This window comes from Cuculus canorus, chromosome 2, assembly GCF_017976375.1.
Source record: "Cuculus canorus isolate bCucCan1 chromosome 2, bCucCan1.pri, whole genome shotgun sequence".
NCBI lineage: Eukaryota > Metazoa > Chordata > Aves > Cuculiformes > Cuculidae > Cuculus > Cuculus canorus.
Window position 1 is genome coordinate 122,806,079 of NC_071402.1, and position 26,993 is coordinate 122,833,071.

Consider the following 26,993-nt stretch of genomic DNA (forward strand, 5'->3'; position numbering starts at 1 on the left):
AATATTTTATTAAGAAATTTAGGTTAAACCTAAATTTACCAAAGTAAGTTTTAAATGCACAGTACAGGGTTTCCCATATGTTTATGCATCAACAATGGTAATACTATAGGATACTCATCTCAACAAAACCTGCATAGTGCTTTCTTACCTCTTTGTGTCTACCAGATCACGTATTATTACTGAACACATGTAAGAGCTGGGGGATCTTGCCATCTTACTTGTGTGAGTACCTTATCAATGCTATAGCTTATAAATGTCTCAACTTTTTACACATTCTTTGCTATGGCATTCAATGGCAAAGTATGCTCTAGTAAAGATTTGCTACTATAGTCAAAGATATGATGCTTAACGTAAGAGAGTAAGGTAAGAAAATTATGTTGGAGATCTTTCTTTCTGTAGCCCCTGAACCAAATGTTGCTCTCTGTCACAACCACAGAATGTCCATTAAATTCAGTTAGCTGAATTTAGACCCAGAAATGCAGAAAATAATTTCAACTTGGCAAATCTGAGCTAATTTTACAACAGACTAGTAGACACCATAAGTAACATAATTTGGAAAGGCTCTTCTCTTCTTCTGCTCTTACCTGAAAACATTGTCATATGCACTTAGTGAGCCACTGGATTCACTAGATTTCACATGGAATAAGGCAGCAACATCCTAAAAAGCAGAACTGCAACAACATACTCTATTCTGCATTATATTCACCTGATGCATTTATTTGCCTAGATTTAGCACTTCTGTGCGCATGATCAAAGCCTGAACATTTAGCTGTACTACATTCCATGGCACTTTAGTCGTGATTCCTTTCTGGTTTCACTTGTCCAGCCATGAATACCTTTTCTTTCCCTTTCCAAGTCAGCTATATAAGTACTTACTGTATATTATCTCTCATAGTTTCAGCAGTTGTATAATCCTTACATATTCAATCAAATATTTTTCTTCATATTTTTCACTAGTATTTATTCCTTTCATTCTTAGCTTTGGTTTTTTGCTTGCAGGGACTCAGCAATGTTCTCCTTAATGTACATGTTTCTAGTACCTTCTTGATCGGAAAGTACTAGAAACCTGAATTCATAAAACATTAATATTTGGTTCATACACAGGAGAAATACTTTGAACAATGCTCTAAAATTTGGAGCAATTTGATCACTTGATAAAAACATGTTCAGGAGGCCAGCAAATTTCTTAACCTATTTGTGGATAATGTTTGGGAAGTCTGAGCTCTTGTGTTGTCTTTTCGGCTGATAGATTGGTTGGTTTATTACCACGTTGCTGACAGGCTCCACGTGGCAATCTGTCGCGTTTCAGCTACTGATACCTGATGGACCTCACATGCATTTTGACCAAAAGTCTGTTCCAGCCCTCATATTCTCAGGTATGCTACCATTCCAATCCTCCTTTCAATGAATACTGATGCTATTAAAAATCTAGCATGAGCTTTGTCTGAAACCTGTTTCCAGTAAGTCCAGCAGCATAAATTAGGATCCATGATGAAAAGATGCTGGCTGCAACTGTGCATTTTTTTTATTACAGACATTTTCCTTAAGTTCACGCACTACAGATCTGGTTTTCAGCTGACAAGTGCTGGGGGCAGATCAACTATCATCGCAGGGTCCTTTCAAGCTCAGGTGGAAGCTCAAGCAGAATCTATAGTCCCCACTGGAGCGCTATGCTCTGATCACTCCCTCTACAGACAGGGCTGGCAGAGGGACACATACCCACACAGCCATTTCACCAGCCCCACCTCAGCCAGGGAAGCTTTATCAGAGGACCATTTGCATTCACTTTACAGTCTTTTTCTCTGCCATGGGGGAAGAGTATTCACATACGTGTTAATCTGTCCCATTACCTCATGCATAGTGTCTTTTCTTAAAAAAGGAAACCCATCCCTACCATCCTGCAAACAGCTGTGCAGAACAGCACCTTACAATTCAGGTATGATTGAGCTACTTTCAGTATCAGCCTTGATTATTATCTCCATGAGGAATGATTCCACTTCCACATGAAATAAAAATTGCCCTAACCTTCAGCCATAGCATTAGGGAATCAGTCATACAGTTTCCCCTTCACATTTCTGAGAACAGATAGAGGAAGAAATAAAAAATTAAAAATATTAGATATTGCCTTTTGACTTGACTGCTAACACAATAAAGCAGCATCGTAAACTGAATCATGGAAGTCTGCAGTCTTCATTGCTCCCTTTGCTGGTATTACTTCATGGATATTGGAGCCCTTAGGGAAGCTGGAATATGAATAAAGATTTTTTTTTAAATCGGTCGTTTTTTCTTGGTTCTGTTTCTAAAAATAATGCAGTTTGCGAAAAACAGAAGGTTTGGTTTATAACACAAACAAAATTGTTACATTCTGAATGGGTTGTAAGTACCTGATTCTTTGCCTTTTTACTCATCCCTGCTAAAAAAAAAAAAATCTGCAAATCCATTTGCTAACCAGCTGCACCTCTGTACTGAACAGATAACAACCTGTGCAAGCCAGGCTTTGCTGTGAATCGGTGCTGATAGGCCTGAATCTCATAGCTTTTTTTAAATGCTAATGACAAGAAACATTTCCTAAGCCAAAACGCTCTTGTAGATCTGTCTACTTCTATTATGACTGATATTTGCTTGTAAGTACATAGAACACTTGTTCACTGTGCCTTATCTGCTATGGTGCAGCATGCTGACCTACATACCATTCAGCACAATATGATGCACAAACATCTTCTATATAATTTTTCATTTTCGACTTAAAAACAGTAGAGGCAAAATAGGATTGCTGCAAATCTAACAAAGAGATGGCATTATTTCCAAATAAAAATGTGCATTTTTCCAAAGAATTTATTTGTCTAGCAGCATGAAGTTCATACATAGCAATGCTTAAAAAGGGTGTTGAATTGCGATTAGGAAGGAAGGACTTAGTAAGAAGAACAAACCACATCTTTTCTACTTACATAGAATAATTAAGCTAACTTATTTCTCATCACAATTAGAAGTTCAGCCTTTCTGAACCATGTTTTCGCAATGTCACTAAATGCTGCTGATATAAGAATGCTGAAATAAGTGTGATAATAACAATAAAGGATGATGGATAGAAAAGGATACAGTAGCTAAGGAAACAGAAATGATAGTCTATTACCTGCCATTGTCAGGCTAAACAGAACTACAGTATTTATGATTTTTGCTGTGATGCCTGCTATGTTGTATTAGCCCAGCCTTTATGATGATACTTGTCTACTGGATGAAATAATTAATACGTCAGGCTTTATTGTAAATAAATATATGTCTATCCAGTAGACAGACATTTTAAATATTGAGTAACAGAAACACAATCACAAATATCTCAGAAGCTGGTAAAGGAAAATGTACTTTAAGACGTAAATTTTAAGAGCAAAACTGAAAGTCTCTATCAATTCAGAACATTCCTAATGAACTTAAATTCTGAAATGTTAAAGAAGGGCAGGGAAAAAAGGTCTGCTTAGACAATAGGAAAAAAAAGAAATGCTTTGCCTTAGCAGAATAAAGTAGTCCTAATTCTAAAATGTATATAACGATAAATGACTTCTACATAGTAAAATTGCGCAAATAAACCTGAATTAAAGACATTTTCATAACAATCTGTTTTATACATGCACTGAATTGAGATATATTTATTGCCCTATTATTACTTCTAGATGAAAAAAAGGCAAACCATATACAAACTAGAGGAAGCACAAATGTTTAATCCTGCAAGAATTTTAAAAGAATGACACAACATGTATATACTATTTATTAGTTTTCTAAGAAAATACTAATTTTCATATCAACGAACATTACAAATTTTTTTGTTTGTTTCTTGTGAAACATGGTTCAGGAATCAGCTTGAGGATTTAAACTGCAAAAGTGAAAATAATTTGGAGACCAACTCAAGCACTAGTGAGGTCAACAGAAGTGTTTCCACTGATGTTTTCAAGCCCTCAGTCAGCCTGTTGGCTATATTATCCCAGTTTTTTTCTCTGTTGCAGTATTTTAGAACCGGTGAGCCATAAGATAAAAATGTGTGGTAACTTTAGCTATTGAGCTTTGGTTTTATTTAAAAAATGTAGGGTCATCTGTAAAACAATAGTGTCTGGATTGGTTAGAACTTAATGATATTCTTTGTATTTTGTTAAGTACCTTCTTCTACACTCTCTGAAGACACCATCTGTCAGACCAGCCACTGACCTCTCTTCTACTAAAGTGACAAGCAATGTCTTGACTCACGTTACTTATATATCATTAATGAGAATTACCTCTTCTAAATCCACAAGTAGCTTTATGGTTTGCTTTCAAATGGTTTGTAATGATGTGACTTCCAAAAAGAGATGGTTACAGATGCCAGCCCATCTGGTATCACCCTACAATTGATGCCACTTTTGGTAGATTTGACTCTACAAAAAAGATGGATTTTCCATTCCTGTATCAGAAGCCTTTTCCAGGTTCCTTTTGTAACTTTGTAGTATCTGTCAGAAAAACTTTGGGCCAGTCCTGCACCTATTATTCACTTAAATAGCAGCATACATAACTGCTATTGTGTTCAGCAGTTACGAGTTCTCTGATGACAACAGAAGCAAGGACCAGAGATCAGATTTAACCATGTCAGACCTCGCATGTTTTGCACTGAAAACACTGGTTAGTAGTTTAGCTACAGCGAGGGTTCAAATCATTCACTGTGCTTAGGAAGACCCAGGCTTGGTAGATCACCTTATTAATTCAGCTGCAATATATTAAACTTGTTTGTGCCCAACCCAAATGCACAAAGAGGGTGTGAGCCTAACCTGACGTGAAGTGCTTGATGTTTAGGCTGGACTGTTTCCACCCACACGTGCTTACGACCGTGGTCTGTGGTGGCACGTGGGTGCACACTTGCATGTAAACAACATGACTAGTAGGCAAATATAATCTGTGAGTGCCTGAATGACCTTGCAGCCACTTTCATGATCAAGAACTATATTAAACATAAAGACCTCTGCCAGACTCTTACCATATTATCTAAGATTGATACGTCATGGCACATTGCGCCTGGAATTGTCTTCTGAGCCCAATAAGGCTTGTGTGATTTTATTCTTTTGTTTCCGAATGGAAAAACAAAGAGGAAGTCTCTAAGATATACATTGCTATAGCTCTTTCTCATTTAATTCCCTGGAGCCTTTTAAACACAAACATATCTGAAATAAGGGTTACTATGATGTACCTTTTACAGAAGAGTATGGCTTGTAAGGGTTACACGCCTTATTCAAAGTCTAATGGGAAATCTGTAAAGGAATGATGGAATGAATTTCAAATCATCTCTCTTTTCAGCTTTGTTTAGACCAATACATTATATGGATTCTTTCTCTTTCAGCTGTAGCTCCTGTAAAAAAATTTCTCTATCCTAAAATGTATACAGAACACGGTCTCCACCCTCCAATATGAGTATGTGCAAGTAAATATTGCCATTCTGAAGACTGCATTTTTTCCATGAGATTTCACCTGTCATTGACCAAATAAACCAAGTCTTCTAACACAACACTGGAAACACAGCTAGTGTCTGCATATTAATTAGCCTTCCTGACCTGAATAGACTATTACCTAGGGCCCTGGCCTTCATTTCCTGAGCACCCTAAACTCCACTGCAACGAATAAAATGAAAAGCAAGGCCCTTATTTTGGAATTACAGTATATGAAGATATTGCCATTGCCTAAGAGATGGGATTTCTGAAAAGGCTGTGGAGAGTTTCTGACACTGCACAAAATAATGACATTGTTTTTCTCCAGATGAGGTCCTGTGCCCCTCTAAATGACTGTCACCCAAATCTTAGACCATCCTTTGTGCCTTAGGAAAAATGCCTTATAGTTAGGATTCCTATCTTTTTGGCCAAATATGAGTATAACTTAAAGCCGTTCTCTATTTTAATAAAAAAAAATGAGGAATACTATAAAAATAGCTTTCTTTGATCCTAGAAGCACTTTATTACAAGGTTTGCAAGCCAAGTGCAATGAAAAACTTTTAAATAAAAAATTAATGCAAAGAAAGCAAAGCTGAGAGATAGCTAGATTTAAGAAATACTGCCTTTTTTTACTCAGAGCTTCTGCAAAAAGTATTTTTTTTTGTTTTAAAAAATATGATTCCCCTTTCAACTCATTCCAGACACAATTTTACAGGTAGGCTTTGTGAGTCATTAAATCCAGCTTTGAAGATGCACCATAACATAAAGTATTACAATTATGATATACTCTAAAAGCCTGTTTGGAATCTAACTCAGTAAACTTTATTAATGATCTGAAAAAGGAGGTAAATTTACACATAATGTTTAATTGGGAGGTACAGGGAGTGGAGATATTCACAGTGAGGGAAGAGAAAAGCAATGCTTCATGTTTTAATTTAGAAAAAAAAGAAAAGAAAGTTACTAAATCTGGCTAAAAATTATCTTAAACTTTGCTTCTCCAAATTGTGCTTTTTCTGTAAAATAATATTTCCACACATGCTTACTAAGTAAAAGGAACATCCGGAAAGGATTTAGTCCTTTTAAAATTATAGATATGTCTTACCAACCTTTGCATCAGGCATTAAATAGCAAATACCATCCCCAGGAATGCCCTGGGTGCAGAGGCAACAGGTTACGCAGTGCTTGATTGAGCTGAGTTTGATAGCAGAAGAGAAAAAAGAGTATGTTAAAACTATGAAGAATCTACTCTGACAGGAGGAATTAATAGAGAAGGATAATGGCAAAAAGAAGGGAGATTTGGAAAGGCCTGTGAATGTTCTTAGGCATAGAGACAATGGATTCTAAATTAAATTTAAAATTGAAACGCATATATACATCATGCTGATAAATTAAAAAAAAAATGCAAGGACAAAGAGGACGTGTAAATATTTGAAAGGTGACTAAGGCCACACAGGCTAGCAAGTTGCCTGCAAGAAGCCATGCAAATCCCATCATTTGCAACATTTAAAACTGGACTCTCCATAGATCTTGAAAATGCACTCTGGAGAATAATTTAATATTAGAGTGAGGCAAATTAACAGACTATCAAGGTCTCCTCCATTTCTTATTTATATGATAAATTCATTGTAAAAACACTCACACCATGAAAATTTACATCTTTCCACAATGTACACAGAGTGGCCCTGTTCCGAAAGATGTTGAGCAGCTGCATGGAGGGCACAGGTACCCTGTGCTTCTAGTAGAGTCATGCCAAGTCAATGGTAATCTCTGAATTACAAAAAGAAAGAAAAAAAATTCAAAGTAAAGAGAGTATCTGCCAATATTCCATGAACAGAAGCCCATTAAAACTAAGAGGACATTTGCCTTTAAATGGATGGATATCATTATGCATGCAAAAGTGCCCAAAAATAAAAAGGCAGAGTGACTACATTTCGAGGAAACAGTTGAACGGCAGCAACCATTACCTTAGCAATTGCAGCACACAGCTCTGCAGTCTAAAATGAGGACATTCCCTTTGCTATGTGATTTACTTTGAGTATGCCATAATCTTCTTTTTCCTCAGGTAAAATGTCAATGAGCAGTGTCCCAAATGTTTTCCCTGATCTTGTTAGGAGCCACTTTGTTTCCACAAGAAAAAAACCTTGTGCTATGTTAACTCTGCACAAAAACTAGCCCAAAAGGAGCTGGTGTGAGATGAGAAGCTTCATGCCAGGCAAGGATTGCACAGGACTGCCGCAGTGCAAAGAACAGATCCAAATCAGCCTTTCCACAGTCTGAGCAATAATGTCTTCTAGCTTAGGGCCAGCATGCAGACTGCACTGCATCTCCATCGGGCTGCAAAGGTACCATAGAGAGGGAGGTCGTCTGAGTGAAACTGAGTGAAGACAATAGGATTTGGCCCTTAGTTTAGGAGGCAGAGATATATTCTGCAGAATTTAAAGACCTTGCACTATGTAAATAACCTTAACGTTGGATGGGCAGATGGTAGATGGACAGAGAAACAGCTAGATGATTTTGTTTAAGATATCGCATAATGTTCAGGCTTGAACAAATACATGTACATCTCAATAAATATTTATTACCCATATGTACTTGACCTTACCCCTAGGTATTTATTGCACTACTCGTAACTACTAGACTGTGAAAAGCAGGAAGTAGATTCTCTGTCACGGCAGAGCATAAAACATCGGAGACTGAGTTCTTTCATTTGGCGGCAAAAAGGAACAGATCTGAACTGAGATCAAAGAAAGCAGAAAATGCTGTCTTTACATTGTTAAGAGCCTTTTTTGCCATTTGTGCATTAAGCCTCATTGCAATAAAAGGGAGGAAAACACTAAGTGGCCCCTCTGCTGAAGCATGATTGGCATGGGTTCAAGGCAAGACTGCACTGAAGACTGCAGTCAACCATCAGCACGTACCTCTGTCTCCCATCATCACCATGAATGCCCCCTGGCCCATGGGTCACAGTGTGATGGAGCCACCTGCTTATTCAATATCTGTACCCTCACTTTACATTACTCACTGGTAGAGGTAATCAAGTTACTTTTCTTTTCTTGATGCTCTATTTAAAGCTTCTGGTATTGGTAACAAATGGAGCATCTTTAGCAAATAGGTTATTTGTGTTTCTAACTTTAAAGTTGAGACGTAGTGTTAATTCTCATTTTCTGAGATGTGAGGAACTGTTATTTTCAGGGGCTCTCAGTATTGTTTTAGTGGATATTATGATCTGTTTTACTTTTGCAGAGCTACCGAGCTAGAAGTCTAGTGTGAACAAGTGGGTATTCTAATAGCCCGTGGTGACAGGCATATTCCTAAGTCAGATATTTTGTTTGGGTCAAAATCCCCACCTGGTTTGCAGAAATAGGTTTTCTCATGGAAATAAGAATAATCAAGGAAGACAAAACAGTGGGATTTAATGTCCTGTCTGTGGAGGTCAGAGGTATATCTGTAGATCAGTAAATAAAAAAGTTTATTTTAAATATTCATCTTGATGCTCAGTTCCCAAACAGAATGAAAATAGCAAGGTAAAGAGAATTGAAAAGTTACAGTAAGATGATCTATTGATGCAGCAGCATGATAGCAATTTATACATGTGTCTGTATAGTGCAGTTTTTCAGTAGAACCTACAAACTCAGCAGCAAAATTCCTGCAATCTCATGCACTCTCTGAGAGTCAGCGCACATGCACAAGACCAAAAAGAAGGAAAATTCTCATCAGTTCCATCCTGGACAATTTCACATCTGTGATTTTTCCACCAGTCATCAAAGAGGAAGGTCATTTTGGGAAAGACAAACGAATAGTGGTGTATCTCCACAGTTCAATGTATGCCATTAGCACTTTCTAGTTCATATCACCAGTTTTATAGTTAACAATATAAGCATAAAAGTCATGTTAGCGCATTATCAGTAGCTTGCCAGTGCTAGAGAGTATTTAATTTTTTAGGTACGTAGGTGCTTATCACCACACAGACCAAGAGTGATTTTCCCTGTTCAAGAATAGAGCTTTCTCTCGATTGTCGTTCACAGGAACGTAGACATCTATCTTTTCACAGGTTTGCACTGCCTCCTCTAAAACCCCAGATACTTCATTTTTCATCCTTTCCACCCTCCTAATGTAGGTGACCGACATAGCAGCCATCGATGCCGGAACGAGATGGAGCAGGCACAGGCCATTTGCTCTGGCACACACATCCAAGCTTTCACCTGCACAGTGGGAAAATCTTTTCCAGACAGCAGTGTCACAATTCTGAGCAGTGGAGGGCTGTGCACAGCTAAAGATGCCTGCAGTCTCTCTGTCCCAAAGAAAGTCAGCCTGGGAGGACATCGATCATGAGCAGCACCAATGTCTTGCTCATCGGAGAGCTTTCCAGGGCCACACAAAGGGCATCTGCAGGCAGGGAACGGAGTGGGTGGGCTCTGGGGGCATTGCTGCTGCTGTGAGATCTGGGGTCACCATTGCAGCAGCAAGAAGGAGATGGGGTTGAGCCAGTGGGCCTCCAGTACCAGGACCCACTGGAGCAGCATTTTTATCATTCAACAGTTCCACAGAGAAATGCTTTCTCCATACACTCGAATACTCATTTGACTCACCAAAGCAAGATGTGGGGTAAGGATACAATAACTGTATAGGCATAAAGGCAACTGAAATCACAGGAGAATGCCTTTTTTAAGGGTACGCTACAAATCTGAACGGGTACATAAAAGCCAAACTTAAATGCCACTAAGTTTTATCACCAGCAGGCACAAGCTTTATGTTATCAGAAGTGTTAAATAAGAATTTTGTTTACATAAGGTGTGTAGCCAAGCAGTCAGCACCACAGAAAGCATACGTGCAGATGCTGGGCAGAACTTTATCTGCAGCCTCACTGATACTAAGAGGTTTTTTGCTTTATAAGGGCATCTTTTGTTTCTGCGAGCAGTTTAGAGCTGTTTGCTGGGAAAAGGAAAGGTTTATGAAGGAAAAAATTGCATCAAAGCAAACATAAATTTGGACATCTGCTGGACAGGCAGTTGTGAAAACTGGCTTCCTACCTGCAGACCTCCTAATCCCGTACCAGCAACATACAAGAGATGGAAAGGGGAAAAGAACAGACTCATGTTTACAGATGGATGGAAGTACACACATGAAATGTTTCTTGTAAATTAAGGGGACCTGAGCTTACACAAACACACGGGGCAGGTGATCCAGACTCAGTACAGTGGTTCAAGCTGAACATTGCCACTTCGCATGCTTAATTTGATGGGGAGGCTGGCAAATGAAGGAGGTCTACATTTAATTTTTTATTCTTGCTCTAAAGACTGTGAAGTGAGAAATAAGAAACTTTTTTGTTCTTTCACCTTGTTTGTTCCTTGCTCCTGGATATACCTGCAACACCTTCCCCTCCTCAACTGTTTCAGTTCCCTCCCTCTCACAAACAATTGCGCAGCTGAGTGATTATGTTTTGATAGTAATCCTAGTTTCTAAATTTGAGATCAATCTAGAAAAGAACAACATTCCCTTATTATAACAGTATATCACATCTCATCCCCCACTTTCAACACAGCATCCCAGCAAGTTCCCACTACCCATCTGATGAGGAAAGGAGGAAGGTAACTTTCTGATGAAGACAACGGTTCTGTGTTGCCTGTTTGTGTAGGAACCCAAGTCAAACTTTTTCCAGCAAGATTCTCAGAGAAGGCCAGAGCCCCAGCATTGTGTGGCTCTCTCTTCACATTGGAGCTGTCAGCTACAATCAAAGCATCCATGTACGGTATTTCCAGTGGAAAAAAAAAAAAAAAAAGTACACAGATGTATAGTTTGCATTTATGTCCTGTAGGGACACCCTTGAATCGTGTTAAAAAATGTCAGTCAAGACATCTGGTCAGCTGTCCTAATCCATATTGGGGTTTTTAGACTACTGTTATGCCCCAATATGCTTTGAACATTGCCAATATGCTTTCTCTGCAGTAGCAGCAGTGTGTCCCCTTTGGTTTCACAGCCCATCCCCGGCATTGTTTTTTATAGTGTCACGTACCGCGCAAAATGAAAACCCACATACTGTATCTCGTGTGTCTGGCTAATGAAACTGGTAGGACAAACCTTGTGTGATTAGGAACAGGGACGGATTGGCTTAGGTCTAGTTCATCTTACGGACTGCAAAAAGAATCAGCTGTCACTTGTGCCATGCAGCAGATGGACAGTTTGCATCCGATTTACATGCAGGCGCCAAAGCCTTTAGAAGCTTTGGCAGCCCACTTGCCATCAGGCAGCAGACTTTGATGTCCTGCAGATGGTTACAGCAGCCATCTTGCACTCGCATCGCGCGGCGCTGTTGTGCCTCCTTGCAAGCTCCGAACGGCTCACTCCCACTGCCTTTGGAGCTGCCGCAGTGCTTGGTGCCTACCCAAGGCTTGGGACCCTTTGGCCACTGCCTCGGCACAGTTGCATTTTCATTTCAATACAAAGCACCACTGTGCTTCGCTTTTACGGTGACTGTGTGCTTGCACCCATATTAAAAATCGTAACGGTGCCTACCGCAAGCTGTCCCTGTGCTCCCTCCACCGAGCTTTGCTGTGTTTCACATCCCCTACCTAGAACCCTCACAAATCCACCGCCCCCACTGTCTTTAACCGTAATTTCAGAATAATCGCTGATCCAATTTCTGTATGAATTCAGCTCACCAATGCAGCTTTGCCTTAGCACAGTTCAACCCGTCCTAGGTAATGACATGGAACAAAGAGTTTTCTTCATGGTGGTCAGGCTAATCTTGCTCCATGAATAGCCCAGAGTAATCTGTCAGCAGTGGAAAGCTGTGGCTGGAGGTCTTCCAAAATCAGCTCTTTCGCATTTGGTAGGAGCAGTTAGGAATTCTGACTGGCACTATTAGTCAGGAGCCATGTCATTGCACTATAGAAGGGACTGCGGTTGTCCCCACTAGGTAGGATCAGCCTAGCATATTCTACCACGCTTTTCTGTCTCTTGAGTGTTACTGGAAGTTCAGCAAAAAGTCTCTGATTGGTCTTTAAGAATCGACCTAGAAGAGGCAAATTCAATAATGTGCAATTTCCAGGCAGTCGGAAATAATAGAAAATATTTGGGGGGGACTGGGGGGAAGCATATACATCTATATCTATATCTACACATGCACATAAAAATGACAATTAATGCAGATTGGTTACAGCCAGCAAACAAGACTAAAAAAAAATAAACAGTTAATTAGGGCTTTTCGAATCATTGTTATATATACAGTGCATCATTTGCAGGTGCTACAAAAGTGAAAAATAGCCATTATAATTACTAGTATTCAAAGATTCATATTTCCCCCCATGTAATTGATTTAGGATTATCAGTTTTCTTGTAGTTATACAAAAACCCTGTCAAGGTGTTTCCACACGTGTTTGGCTCATGCATGGTCCAAAAACAAGTCAGAATGCCATTGTATTTTGCATGGCACAGTTAAAGTGGCTCTAAAAAACAGGCCAAGTTGTACCTGGATCATTATCTCAGTTAAATTATCTTACATATGTTTTAATTTTTTTCTTGTTCATCCTTTCTTTATCTTTTTTCCCTCTCTCTTTCTTTTTGTTAAAATACATCTGTGTTTGTTGACTGCCCCAGATTATATCTAAGTGAGGAGTGGGAGTACTTGCACCTGGTACAGTATATGTAGCTTAACAATACATATCATTACATTATTTACAGCTCATTTTATGTTATTCAATAGTAAACTGCATATTAACCCTTTGAGAACCTGTCTGGTGCTGCTCAGCAAGGCAGAGGAGCTCTGCGTTTTTCAGGGCTGTGGGAATACGTCTGTAACTGCATTCATAAAGATGGCAGTGTGCTCATTACAACAGAGATCACCACCAGAGCCAGCTAATTCCTCTCCCAGGAAATCTCGTCTGTAATCACATTCCTCACCACACCACGCTTGTACTTCTGCTGATAACACAGGTTATAAAAGGAACTCAGTCAGTGCTGGAGTCAATTAATGAACTGGCTTTTTAACCTCCTTTGTTGGAGTACATTCGGCACCAATATGACCTGGTGTGGGGCTGTTGGCAGGTGAAGGACACAACTAATGCAATTTCAGGCTGTGTCAGCCCAATCTCCAGTTCTGAGAAACAGGCACGATGACTGACCTCATTCGGCACTGACTCAGCAGCCTCAGGATCCAGAGGAATGGAAACAGAGCTCAAACAAAGCCCAGAAGAAACACTCTCCCCACTGCACAAGGAGGAAGCATTTCTGACCAAAGGGCAAATGGATTCAGCATCACCTACACTTTTACTGCTGCTGGAGAAGACCATGAGTCACTGTCTCTTATTGAGTTTGCATTTGTCAGGTGTTTGGGTTTAGGTTTGGGGTTTTTTCCCAGGGGATAGAGAGAAAGGCAAGGAAGTTGGTGTTAGCGGGTGTCAGGACAGGGGAACAATCACAGTTCCGTGCAAAACCTTTCCCTCTATTTCAGTGATATTTAGTGTGTGGTCACACTATGCAGAGAAATGCACAAAGTGCCCCTTCCTTTCTCTGGCGATTTGTTTGGCATACAGCACACGTATCTGTCAAAATGTTGTGTACACCACACGGTACTGAGATAATTCTTCTTTGGTAAGCACAGAAGTAGAAAAAGGATCCCACATCATAACATCCCTATTTCTAACCTTTAAATACTCATCAATATCTCTGTTGCTGAATTAATCAGTCTCAAGATTATCAGCAATTTAGTTGCATTTTGTTGGTAATTAGCTTGATAAATTAGCATCTGCAATATAAAACTTGACATCTTATTGTTCCCTCAGTTTTATGGTACTTCTGAAAAAAAAAATGCAACTTATTTTAAAAATGATCATTTCTATTACAATAAAGGCAGATACTGAAACCAAAATTTGACAAGCTTAGTAGCAGACAGAAACAAGCTCCACTGATATCCACTGGGCAAACTATCAAAGATTAATAGCTCATAACGCAAACTTCAAAAGTATGGTTTAAAATATAAAATTTGAAACCGTTCACTGTGGGCAGCTGATTCTTGTGAGTAAAATGAAATAAATGTTCAATGAATTCATTTTCCACATTTTCTGTATAAAGGCTGACAAATAAACTTTGAAACATGAGGGACTTGAGAACTGAGAGGAAATAAATGTATTTATTCCAACAAATTCTTCAGAGCTATATGAATTTCCTCAAATCAACTAAAAAAAAAAAAATTAAAGCTTTTCTTCTAACCCTGCTTTTCCACTTCAGGCCATATTGCTACGTCTCACGAAGACCCCACAACACAGGACACTAACGTCTCCTTTTGGTTTGGGGACAATTTTCAAAGGCACTGGTGAAGCTTTTTCCTAAACAGCATCTAAAGGCAAACCCATGCCCATTTCCTCCTTTTCATGATGAAAGGAAAGAGGGGTAGGTATCTTTCTCAGAAAACCTGTTTAATATATCGCAATTTTGTAGTACAGATGTGGTACTGTAAACTGAAAATTCCTCAGCATTTTGTTTTAGCCATTATTTCTGTTATAGAAAACTGTACTAATAGAAACATTCTTATTAATCTGAATTTGAGATATTTCACACAATGTATATTACCTTTCTGCTGCCTGCAACCTTCTGCCAGGTTTTTTTTTTTCCTCTTTTTTTTAGGAGGTGCTTTGAGAGGAATATACCATGAGAACAATACACAGCTGCTGCTGTATAGAGATATCTAATTGTCAATATTGTGGAATTTCTACAGCTTATTACTTGCATTCAGTCTAATTCTGGGCAAATTGCCAGTCACTTCAGGGACATTCAAGTGAGCCATATTACACGTGGTACGGCATCACAGCTTTAAGATACCCGGCTGTTTTGCCTCTGGCCAGGGAATGTTTGTACCAATGCTACTGAATGAAGGGGGGTAACTACAAATAAAATAAAATTTGTATTTTTTTCAAGTGGGCTGCATTTCAAGCCCAGATGTTAGTAATGAAAGATTCAATTTAAGGATTTAAATTACAAATAAATAAAGTATGAAACAGATGTGATTTTTAAGGAAGTTCAAATTATCCAGGAAGAAAAATATCTCTGTGCATGACAAAGTAATAGGGATTGTCTTGAGAGTCTGTTGAAAACAATCTGCTGTGCTAGATACACCCTTAGGACAGGATTGGTTTGGAATGGGAAGGACTGGTGGAGCTTGTCATTAAACAAAAATTGTGTTTAATAAAACTTTATAACCGTGATTAATCCTATGAGGCCCTAAAGGAGTTTGCAGTTTCTGATAAACACATTTTCCTTGTTTGCAATGGTAATGATATTTTGAAGTGAATGGAATCTGAACAAAACAACTCTAAGGGGGAAAAAAGGACTTGTCAGGTACCACCTATGAAGAAATTACAATGACACAAAAGAAAGAAGGACCACCCACAAAGAAAACCTTAGATTATATGTTAGAAAGGGGGAAAAAATGATAGGTGGTCGCAGGTCTCTCTTAACAGTAGTTTGATCACCATAGAATTGCCCATAAAAACCACAGAAATTATTCAAGGCCATCTAGCATGTGAAGATTAGAATCCCATGTGTTCGATGCAGGTGCTCATGAGCAAATGCATTAAGGACTAGAGCTACAGCAGTGATTTTAAGTAATGTGTATGCGGAGAACAGGGAACATCACTCAGTGCAGATGCTTTGCTGACCAGCACAAAGTCCCAGGGATGAGTGCTTAAAAAGTCACATTTTCCAAGGAGAGCAGGCAAGCAGTAGATATTGATGTTGATAACAATTAAAGCTCCAATTCTGCAAGCTGCTGAAGAACACACCCAGCCTTAAGCTGTGGGGGACATACATCCTGCATGGACTTTGTCTGAGGAGGAGTCCACACGTCCTTCACCACCAGGAAAATAATTTTTAAGGGTTCTGCAAGCGATTAGGAAATCTATGTGCCCAAATGGAAGGTGGAAGATTTGCATAGCGCATTATAGATATTTCTAACATTTATTATTCCTCCAGAACAGTGTGGCATAGAATGCTTACATAAAAGAGTCAAAGTAAACCAGGTCAGAGTACATGCAGTAATGATGTGCTAAACATCACCTTCCTTCTACCTGTTTTTATTTTGAGAGGCCACCTTTAGTAAGTAAAGAATTTATTTTTATTTTGTGAACTACTTATAGATTTTATATATGCTATTTACCAGAGCTAGAATGTGTGATTCTACCTCTCTTGCAGAAAAAAAACCCAAACCCAACAAAAACCAAACAGCTCTCTCTGGTGTGAACACTCTAGCACTTCCCAGAACTGTCAGAAGCCCTTTCAGTTTGTCTTGATTTGGGACAAAGCCACATTTAGAAGTCCTGCCTTCAGTGAGGAAGTGTAACTACTTTTTTTTTGTAATGAGAGAGGATGAACATTTTCAAGGTACGCTAACACCAAAGGTTATCAAATTAGTCTTTTATTTTCCTCAGTTTTATTCTTAGGGGTTTATTTTTGCTTGAAACGTTTTGAGTCCCGTTTCCTTTCCTGGCTATATCTGCATTTAATATCTAAAGGTGCAGTGCAGCACAGCTCTGCTACCTCCTAGCTCTTTGTGATGAGTTTTTCATTTCCGACATCATTCACAACTTCTCACTGTAATTTCATATGGCCTGCATAGCACTGTATGTATGTGGACCATAAATGGAGACAAAATCAGGTTGAGTCTTTATGAAAATGTGTCCTATTAAAGTGCAAATTTCTTTGCACCACCATGTCACAAGCAGCTTTCACAACAGCAGAAGATTGTCAATCCAGCATCAGCACATGCAAGGCTCCAATGAGCCAAAATGCCTTTACGATCTCCAGCTTCTATGATTCCGTAAAGATATGGTGCTTCAAGGCAAAGCAAGGAAGACTTTTTTCAGTCAGCCCTTAAATATTTCAGGTACTTCTATTATTCAGCATAATATAAACAACATGAAAAGCAAAACAGCTTTGCATGGTGAAAAGAAAACAGAGAGCCCTGAAGTTGTAGTGCACTGTTATTTTTCCAGATTAGCAAGCAAATGTCTGTTTGAGGTGATACCAGGGCACATTGTACAGATAGGTTGGTCTCTTCACTCTCCACAGATAAAAAGGTTTAGTTTTGTAAAGCGAAGAAGCACACGCATAGAGAAAAAAAAAAGCCCACGACATATTGGAATTCCTGTCTGGCACAAGTGTCCTCATTACTGGCAGTGGGAATGAAGTATGCTCGGTTCTTTCCAAAGACATTCATGATCTTGCAGGGTTCATCTCTATGAACCATGTGCATTCTTAGCTATCTTGCATAAGGAAGCCTAACATATAAAATAATCTGGTAGCATCTACCCTATCAAAACCTATTAATTAATGTTTCGATTTTAGTAAAGCACTATTAGAAAGACATTATGGCCCTGAAGTAGCCACAGCTTTAAGGTGGCATTTGTGTTCTTCTGGAACAGACTGGAACCATGGCACAGGGGAGACCTTGGGGTGTGCTCAAACGTAAGTATATCTGTGTATATTATGTATTTACTTGCCCTCCAATAATTGGTGGGGGGAGGGTTAAGTTACATTCTCTTTAATTCTAATTGTCTTGTAATGGTTAGTGCTGAATAGCACTAACCCCTTCACATTCTAAGGTAATCATTTGAGGATTTGTCTTCCAGTTAAACAAATTCCATACTGACAGAATTATTTACAATAGGAAAACAAGTAGAATAACAATTTATCATTTTTTATATGTCTGTGTACAGAAGAGTGGCTCTGTTTTTTGTATTATTATTACAGTAGCAATTAAAAGTCCCAGGCAGGGACCAGTCCCCACTGCATTACGTGCTATTTAAACACAAAGTTCAGCTTCCCTAATAAGTTTACAGTCTCTCTTGCATAGTGCCAGACTTTCTTGCCTCACAAATGCACTGGCTTCTTACTGTATCTTATGCCCTCAATACCAGGCTTGCCAGTCATCAAGACCCGGAGTCTGTAAATGCAGCCTGTGCTCAGGCTCTGGGGTAGGCAGGAATCCTCCCAGCCCCACCACGCTCAACTGTAGAGACACACAGCCCACAAACTGCCTGCAAGGCAGCCGTATAGACAGGCATGGGTAAAGCAGGACTGTAGCATCACCTGCATCCGTGACTCTGGAGACCCGCTTTCACAGCCCATAGTTTCAGCAGAGGGTTGTCTGCATCTAGTTATAACTCCATCGTGGGGAAAGATGGTGCTCCTTCCAGTACTTTATAATCCTTACCCAAGGACATATAATTTTCTATAGTCTTTTAAGTACAAGTGCACATCTGCAGAAATATTTCTAAAGCTATATGTAAAGTTTAATGTATAGTGCATAAATAACAGATGCACAAGTGCATCTTGAGATGAACAAATTCTGTGAACATATTCATAATTAGAGATTATAACACATTGCAGACTTCAGGAAAGATATTTTCTATGAGGAATTATAGGCATCAATGCATTGCAGAGCGAGGGGCTGGATTTAGATCATGAATCTCTTTTTCCAATTTATAAAGCTGACAAAGTTGACACAAGAGTAGGTAAATTAATTGATAGGCCTTGTGCTATGAGGATGTAGGCTTAAAATGAAGCCTGAATATGCCACACATCCTGCCAAGCCAGAGCAATGTGAAGCTCCCTACGGGTTAGCTTAGCACAGAGCTAAGATGAGTCCTCTGAGTCAGACCATTTTGCCTGTGGGCTCTACCAGCTTCCTTGCTCTGGGTTTATTTCCCACATAGTGTAGTGCCTGCCTGCTGCTGAGACCTTGTGTGCACCCATCCGTGCAGTTCCAAGTGGACTTAGCATCCTCAGACAACGAGCCCATCTTTTGGGCCTCAGCTAATTCCTCTGTACACCATGGAGGTACTAGAGGTAGTTCTGGATTAGTTACATTAAACATTGCAACTCCTGGACCTGTCCTTCTACTCCCTTTATGTGGACTGGCTAAAGCACAAATCCAGCTGCTGCAGGTCAGGGTAATGTGGGGAGAGCTTATATGCATCTTGCCAAATACTGTACCTGATCTGTGGGTGGAAAGACTGCTTTGGTTTCTGACTACCTTGACTTGAGAGTTTTCATGAGCACTGAATCCACTGTGAAAATATGGAACCCCTCAATGGAATTAAAACCCAGAAATATGGTTGCCTGTTATTTATTCTATATTTAATAATCCCTTCATATGCCACACATTGGAGATATAGGAGATGCTCTCATAAACTCTTTAAGATAAACCCATTTCTTTCCCATGAGGTTCCATCTGACACAAGCCATTACTGAAGATCGACAGAAAAGTGTACTGGTAGCCAAGACATGCTATAAGACAAGTAGAAGATGCTTAAATGATTTATTTGGGGTAAGACATTCGAAGAGCTGTTTGGCCTTTGCAGAGAAGAGTTATGGGGGTGCTGTACTTCCAAACTGAGGCAATATTTTGGGGGATAAACTGAAATTCAAAATTTGCCAATTTCTTATTCCCATTATTTATTAAAACATTACTGTTTTTTCCACACCTGTTAGCCAGCTAGTAGTGGTTTCAAATTAGCAAGCAGGAAAAGATAAGGAATGTGAAGTGCTCTTGGGATCCCTACTTTCCTAGGAAAAGGAAGGGAGATATTGCAATCACCCGGTGCACAGCAAGAGGCTGACAGCGGATCATGTTGAATCAGTTTCAAAGTTCAATGCGAACTCAATAGAAGTACACAAGCAAGAAGCAGGGGCATCCTCCCCAGAGTCTAGATTGCAAGAAATAAAAAACTAAGTTAATGTGCCCCTGTAAAATAACATTGCCTACGTGGGAAACCACTAAGAAATACCAAGCTCTCCTTTACAGCAGAAGAAAATACTGAGTATCTCCTAAACAGAGCAACAGTTTGTCTCCCAGAGCTGCTGGTTTGGCAGAGGCATAGGTAGTAGGTTCTAGATCCTTACCTGACTAGATCATAAATCATGAAGCAAAAGATCCCCTGAGCAACTTTCCAGAATGGGGGAGAATTAGCTGAGGGCATGGAAACTTCTTCTCACCATATGTGAAGCAATGGAAGGAGTGATACCATTTTTTTTCCTGAGTTTAAAGTGTCAAAATAAACATGAAATAGCAATAGACAAAAATTAACACTTAAAGTACTGTTGATAATTCAGTGCCTGTAAACAATTATATTTTCCTTCAAATATTCAAAAAGCAGGCTTTACTGAGACAATAAATCTGTCGTTTTTTCAGAACAATTTTTTCCAAGCTATACTTGTGAAAGTGGAAGACAGAGTATGTGGAAAGGTGTGTGAGCCAGGCTGTGCAGCACAGGCTGCTTGCAGATTTAATTGCACTGAGCTGCTGCCTCTCTTTATGTTTTTTAGATTTAAACCACCTTATACCACTAACAGATCCAAGTCCAGCAAAGCAAATCAACATGTGCTGAGCTCTAACTCATTCAGATTGCACACATACTTAAAAAAAAATCACATGCTCATGTGTTTTGCTGGGCTTTTCACCATAGAACCAGCAGCAATTTAGAAACGTTTTCATCCTTGAATGAAATTAAGAATTTAGGAGCACTGAGTAGAGGCTTTTTCTACAAAACCTGCATTTCTTTGTGTCTCTGCAACTTGACATTCTGCTGTTTCTGCCATTTACATCTTGTTAATGCTGGGCAGGTGTTTTCCAGTGCAGGATTTTCCATTAGCAGGATGTCAGAGGGGCACACACAGGACAGTGGGATTCTTGGAAGCTGCGAGGGACTGGCAGCCTCTCTGAAGCTGCATGAGAAACAGCACGATGTCAAAATTTACTCTTCAAAATGTTTGAATGTTCAGATGTTGCACCACGTATTTGCCTAAATTAAATTTCCCGGCAACTGTTTCCTTAAGCAAACATTTGTTTTCAAACCAATCCCTGGTTTTTTTTTTTATTTAGCCCCTCAATATAATATCTGAATCAGCAGATTTTAAATACTCAATATATCTTTAAATGCCAATGCACAACAAGTATAGCAGGTGTTTAATTGTGGTTTAAAGATCCACATTTTTCACATTTTACAATCACAATTAAAATTAAGCAATAACACCAAAGGAGTTCCGGTATGCAGCAATAATACTTACCCATATAGTGAAATTGATAAGGATCCAGATATAATGATGCCCATTGTAGTAACCCTGTGGTGACTGATTGCTATTCTGCTGTTAGCAAACAACCAAGAAATACTTTATTTTTTCAGAATTATCAATTTGTTTCTAGGGTATGAGAACAATGAAAACCTTAAGGGAGAAAGCAATAGTTAGTGAGGTATTAAAACAGTTCTATAACTAATAAAAACACTAAATCAAGTTAGATATGCAGCAGTGTGTCATTTCTATTTTAATAAAAAAGTACATTATTCTCTCCTCAAAATTACAAAATTTTATTTTTTTTAGTCATTGCCAACATAATCGGAAAGTTAAAAAAAGTCATAAATCTACAGTTTCTGGAACTGTCATTTATGTGATTTTGTACTCTTTAAAAAGACAGAGTATAGCACATGTATTCATAAAACAATCTTCTTGAAAACTTATTTGCATCATTGCTTATAATTTTTTTAAAGAGTGAGCTCAGGGAATTTCAGATTAAAATATGTTTGAGTTTTGTAACATCTCCATACATGAGTGAGCTGTGAAACACATTCTTAGTAGCTATAGCTCCAACACCTATTGTACTAGGTGGCAAAAACACAGAATCATAAAATGGTTTAGTTCGATGGGGCCTTAAAGACCATCCAGTTTCAACCCTCCTGCCATGGGCAGGGACACTTCCCACTAGATCAGGCTGCTCAAAGTCCCATCCAGCCTGGCCTTGAACACCTTCAGGGAGGGGACATCCCCAACTTCCCTGGGCAACCTGTGCCAGTGTCTCACCACATTCATCATGATGAATTTCCTCCTGATGTCTAATCCAAATCCTCCCCCCCTCCAATTTAAAGCCAATATACCCTGTTCAATCACTCTATGCCCTTGTAAAAAGTCCCTCCACAGCTTTCTCGTCAGCCCCCTTCAGTTATTGGAAGGTGGTTGGAAGTTATTATTCAGGTGGTTGTAGAGAACAATAAGGTCTCCCCTCAGCCTCCTCTTCTCAAGGCTAAACAACCCCAGTTCCCTCAGCCACTCCTCATAAGACTTGTTCTCCAGCCCCCTCACCAGCTTCATTGCTCTTCTCTGGACACCCTCCAGAGCCTCAACATCCTTCTTGGAGTGAGGGGTCCAGAACTGAACACAGTATTCAAGGTGCGGTCTCGTCAGGGCCGAGTATAGGGGCAGAATAACCTCCCCAGACCTGCTGGTCACACTATTTCTGATACAAGCCAAGATGGCATTGGCCTTCTTGGCCCCCTGGGCACACTACTGGCTCATGTTCAGTCGGCTGTCAACCAACACCCTCAGGTCCTTCTCCTCCAGGCAGCTTTCATGCCACTCTTCCCCTACTCTGTAGCATAGGGTTGTTGTGCCCCAAGTGCATGATCTGGCATTTGGCCTTGTTAAACCTTATCCCATTGGTCTCAGCCCAGTGGTCCAGCCTGTTCCAATCCCTTTGAAGAGCCTCCCTGCTCTCCAGCAGATCGACACTTCCACCCTGCTTAGTGTCTTCCGCAAACTTACTAAGGGCGCATTTGATCCAGGTCATTGATAGAGACATTGAACAGGACTGGACCCACCACTGATCCCTGGGGGACACAACTTGTGACCGGCCTTCAGCTGGAGTTAACTCCATTTACCACCAGTCTTTGGGCCCAATGTTGTGGTGGACCATGTCAGAGGCTTAACAGCAGTCCAGATAGATTACAAGCATTGGTTTTCCCATGTCCACTGATGTGGTCACCCAACATAGAAATCCACTAGACTGGTCAGGCAGGATTTGCCCTTGATGAAGCCATGCTGTCTATCACCTCCCTGTCCTCCATGTGCTTTGGCATAGCTTATAGGAGGATGTGTTCCTTGATCTTCCCAGGCACAGAGGGGAGGCTGACAGTCGTAGTTCCCAGGGTCATCTTTCCTACCCTTTTTATAATGCGCACAATGTCAGCCTTCTTCCAGTCACCAGGGACTTCTCTGGATTGCCATGACTTTTCAAATATCATGGAGAGTGGTTTGGCAACCACATCTGCCAATTCCCTCAGGACTCTGGGATGCATCTCATCAAGTCCAATATATATGTTCAGGTTCCTCAGGCGGTCATGAACCTGACCTTCCCCTACAGTAGGAGGGGCTATAACCCCCCTGATCCCTATATTGTTGTCCATTGACTCAGAAGGGGTGAGGAGAGCAGTAGTCAGTGAAGATTGAGGCAAAAAAGTTGTTGACTACCTCAGCCCTCTCCTCATCTGTTGATATGAGGTCACCATTCTCATTCATCAGTGGGGATATGCTTTCTTTAACCTTCCTTTTCTGGTTGACATACCTATAGAAGCCCTTCTTGTTATTATTTGCTTGCCAAGTTCAGTTCCAGCTGCCCCTTGGCCTTCCTGACCCGATCCCTACAAAATTGGGTAGTTTTGCCATACTCTTCCCAGGTTCCCTGTCCCTGCTTGAACTGCCTGTGCAGTTCCCTCTTTCTTTTCAGTTTGACCAGCAGGTCTCAACTCAGCCACACTGGTCACTTCCCTTCCCTGCCTGATTTCCTACATCAGGGGATAGAGCACCCTAGCACTTTAAGGAAAGCATCCTTAAATATTTTCTGGGTCTGTTCTGTTCCCTTGTCCCTGAGGAAGGTTTCCCAGGGAGTCCTATTGGCTAACTCCTTGAAGAGCTGGAATTTTTCTTTTCTGAAATTTAGGGTCCTGACTATACTCCTCGCCTGCCCATATCCCTCAGGATCTTGAGCTCCACCAGCATGTAATCACTGCAGCCCAGGCTGCCTCCAATCTTCACACCACTGATGAGCTTATAAAAATAAATAAATCTAATTATTTTATACTGCACTGCAGATCCTGTGATATGGAAGAAACAACAGACAAACTGAGCTCTTCTAATGCAGAAACTTAAGCAATAAAGTTCACTGCTCAAAGAATGACTGATGGTATCATCACAAATTAATGTGTAAAAATCATACTATTTGACATCCAAAAAATCAGAGCAAGAGAGAGGTGACGGTCACATAGCTGAGAATGGTATTTCTACAATTTGGGTGATCTGAAATTTATTACTTATTAATATTTAATAACTCTACAACCCAATCCCACAGTTCTCACTCAAGCAAATTCCCCATATATGTTCATAACATGTATAGATGTGTAGGAAAAAACCTCAAAATATAATTAGGAACAATGGTAGCACTTGGTGTTGGTAATGTTCTAATGTGAAGAGCTACAGGGAAGTGGCACTGGTGGTAAGAGATGGTCACTTATTCAAGAAGAGAATAACTTATTCTTGAGAATGGCACTCCTTCTAGACATGCTGAAACAAGCACATTACAACACTTCAAGCCTAATTTTCCACTCTATTAGCTGTACCGTCAATAGTAGTAACTCTTGTGCACCTAGAGAAACAGTAGTATTTTGAGAAATTAAATCTTTATGGAACTATAGCACCCAATTTTCACTTTCTTTCTGAAATCAAGGGGGAAATCTGAGAATTTGTGAGAGAAGGTGAGTAGAACGGTGAGCAGCACACCACTGCATTCCCTTTCTTCATGTCCCACCTCAAGTCTCCTGACCATAACTGGACAGTGCTATTAAACAACATATAAAAGCATAAGGGGATCTGGACCTGCTCAATCAAAATACAGATGCTCAGACAATGTAATCTTATTTCTTCAAGATGGTTCCTATGAATATGTTTCACTTCATTAAAAAAAAATAAGTAAATCTGGGGCACAGGAGCATACTGACACTGTATGCATATTTTCTTTGACTCAATTCAAGTCCACCCTGCCCTCTATAGCTCCCAGCTCCTTGGATTTGGGCTTTACAAACATTCCTGAGATGTCAACATTTCATCCAAATCAAGAAAATGTTTACATTTCCAAAGCTCCTGTTGAATAGAAACATGGTCTCTTGCCCAGGTCTAGCAGATTAGCCTGCTCCCAAATTAAAGTATTGGCAAGAAGTTAATGCAGCTTAATTCCCATTCAAAGAAAACCAGCCATTTCTAAATCCGCTCCTTCCTATAGATGTACCATCTGGAGAAGGTCATGTAGGAGGAGGGAGAAAGAATGGGAAGGAACAGGATGCAGAAAGGCTGCCATGTAGAAGACTCTGCATTTAGGTGAGAATATAAACTAAGGAAGTGGTAAGGCACAGGAGAAACGAGTGGGTGGGGAAGAATCCTTTACTGATGGCTGAGGGACGCCATTGGATAAATCCATTGTAATTAAGAGGCAGTTTCCATCATGAAAACTTTGCGGTCTAAATAATACAAGCACACAAAGGACTGAAGAAAGAGAAACACATTTTGTACGTGGGAAACCAAGGTAATTTGCTAACACTGTACTCTGTGTCCTTCTTATCTGACCCGATGAGCCTTTTCTTACAAATGCATTTTTGATGTGCTTAACAAAATGCATTCACTTCATGCAGTTGGCAGACTTAGTTATTGCATCAAAAATAGTTAATAGCAAGTATCAGCATTTTTATATTTTTTTCCTTGTGCAAGTATTTAATAACAGGGAAATGGCAAACAACAGCTGCGTAAAAGGAAAGAGCAGTATAAATGAATACTCATCCTGCATCACAGGGAAAGATATAAGCCTAAAATTCAGGCTGGGAACTTCCCCCAGATTGCAACCAGATGCTTTGCAAAGAGTTGGTTTGACATACACAAAATGGGTCAGGAGGAACCTCAGGGGTATCATTCTTCGCAGGTACATTGGGCATATATAGTCTCAAGTAAGGAGACCACGAGTCTACCTGTGAGTAGCAAAGACCAGAAAGACCTCCAAAACTGAGAGATCTAAGCAAAACGGGGAAACCAAAAAGATCCCATCAGGACAAACATAAACGTAGGGCCTCCATATAGAAGAGCACGCTGATAATGACTCCAGCTCAACTGAAATCAAACTGTCCCCAACATCTGTAAAACCAAGGGATTTTGCCTGCTGGGAAGGTCTAACTTGCTTTGCCTTGACAACAACATTGAGCCTCATTTTAGGAGACTTGTGGATAAGGAGCATTTCTTTTTCTCTAGGCTTCCTTGATCTGATCATGACGCAAAAAAAACCCTAATTACAGCAATTAATACAGAATTAGAATAGTTTCATGCTAACTCTGTGAGTAGCTTTCTAGCAGCAAATTGCCTAGAGATACAGGGTTTGAAGCAAACTCTAAAGTCCTTATTTTCCTGATTACAGCTGTTGAAAAACTAACATGTTGGTCCTTAGAATGAAGAGTGAAAGCTGACTATGAAGCCCTTATGACTACATTATTCTGCAAAGTGCAGCAATACATTAATATAGACAGAGGCTGACAAAGGAACAAAGAAATGTGCTCAGAAGTCAAATCTCATTGCATTCCCAGGCTCTTCACTACTTTTCCATGATGGAAATATATGCCTACCTGATAATTTCCCTTTAATGTCACCAGAGAGATAGATGAATCAAAATGGAAAAACAAAACAAGAAGATGTAAAGGG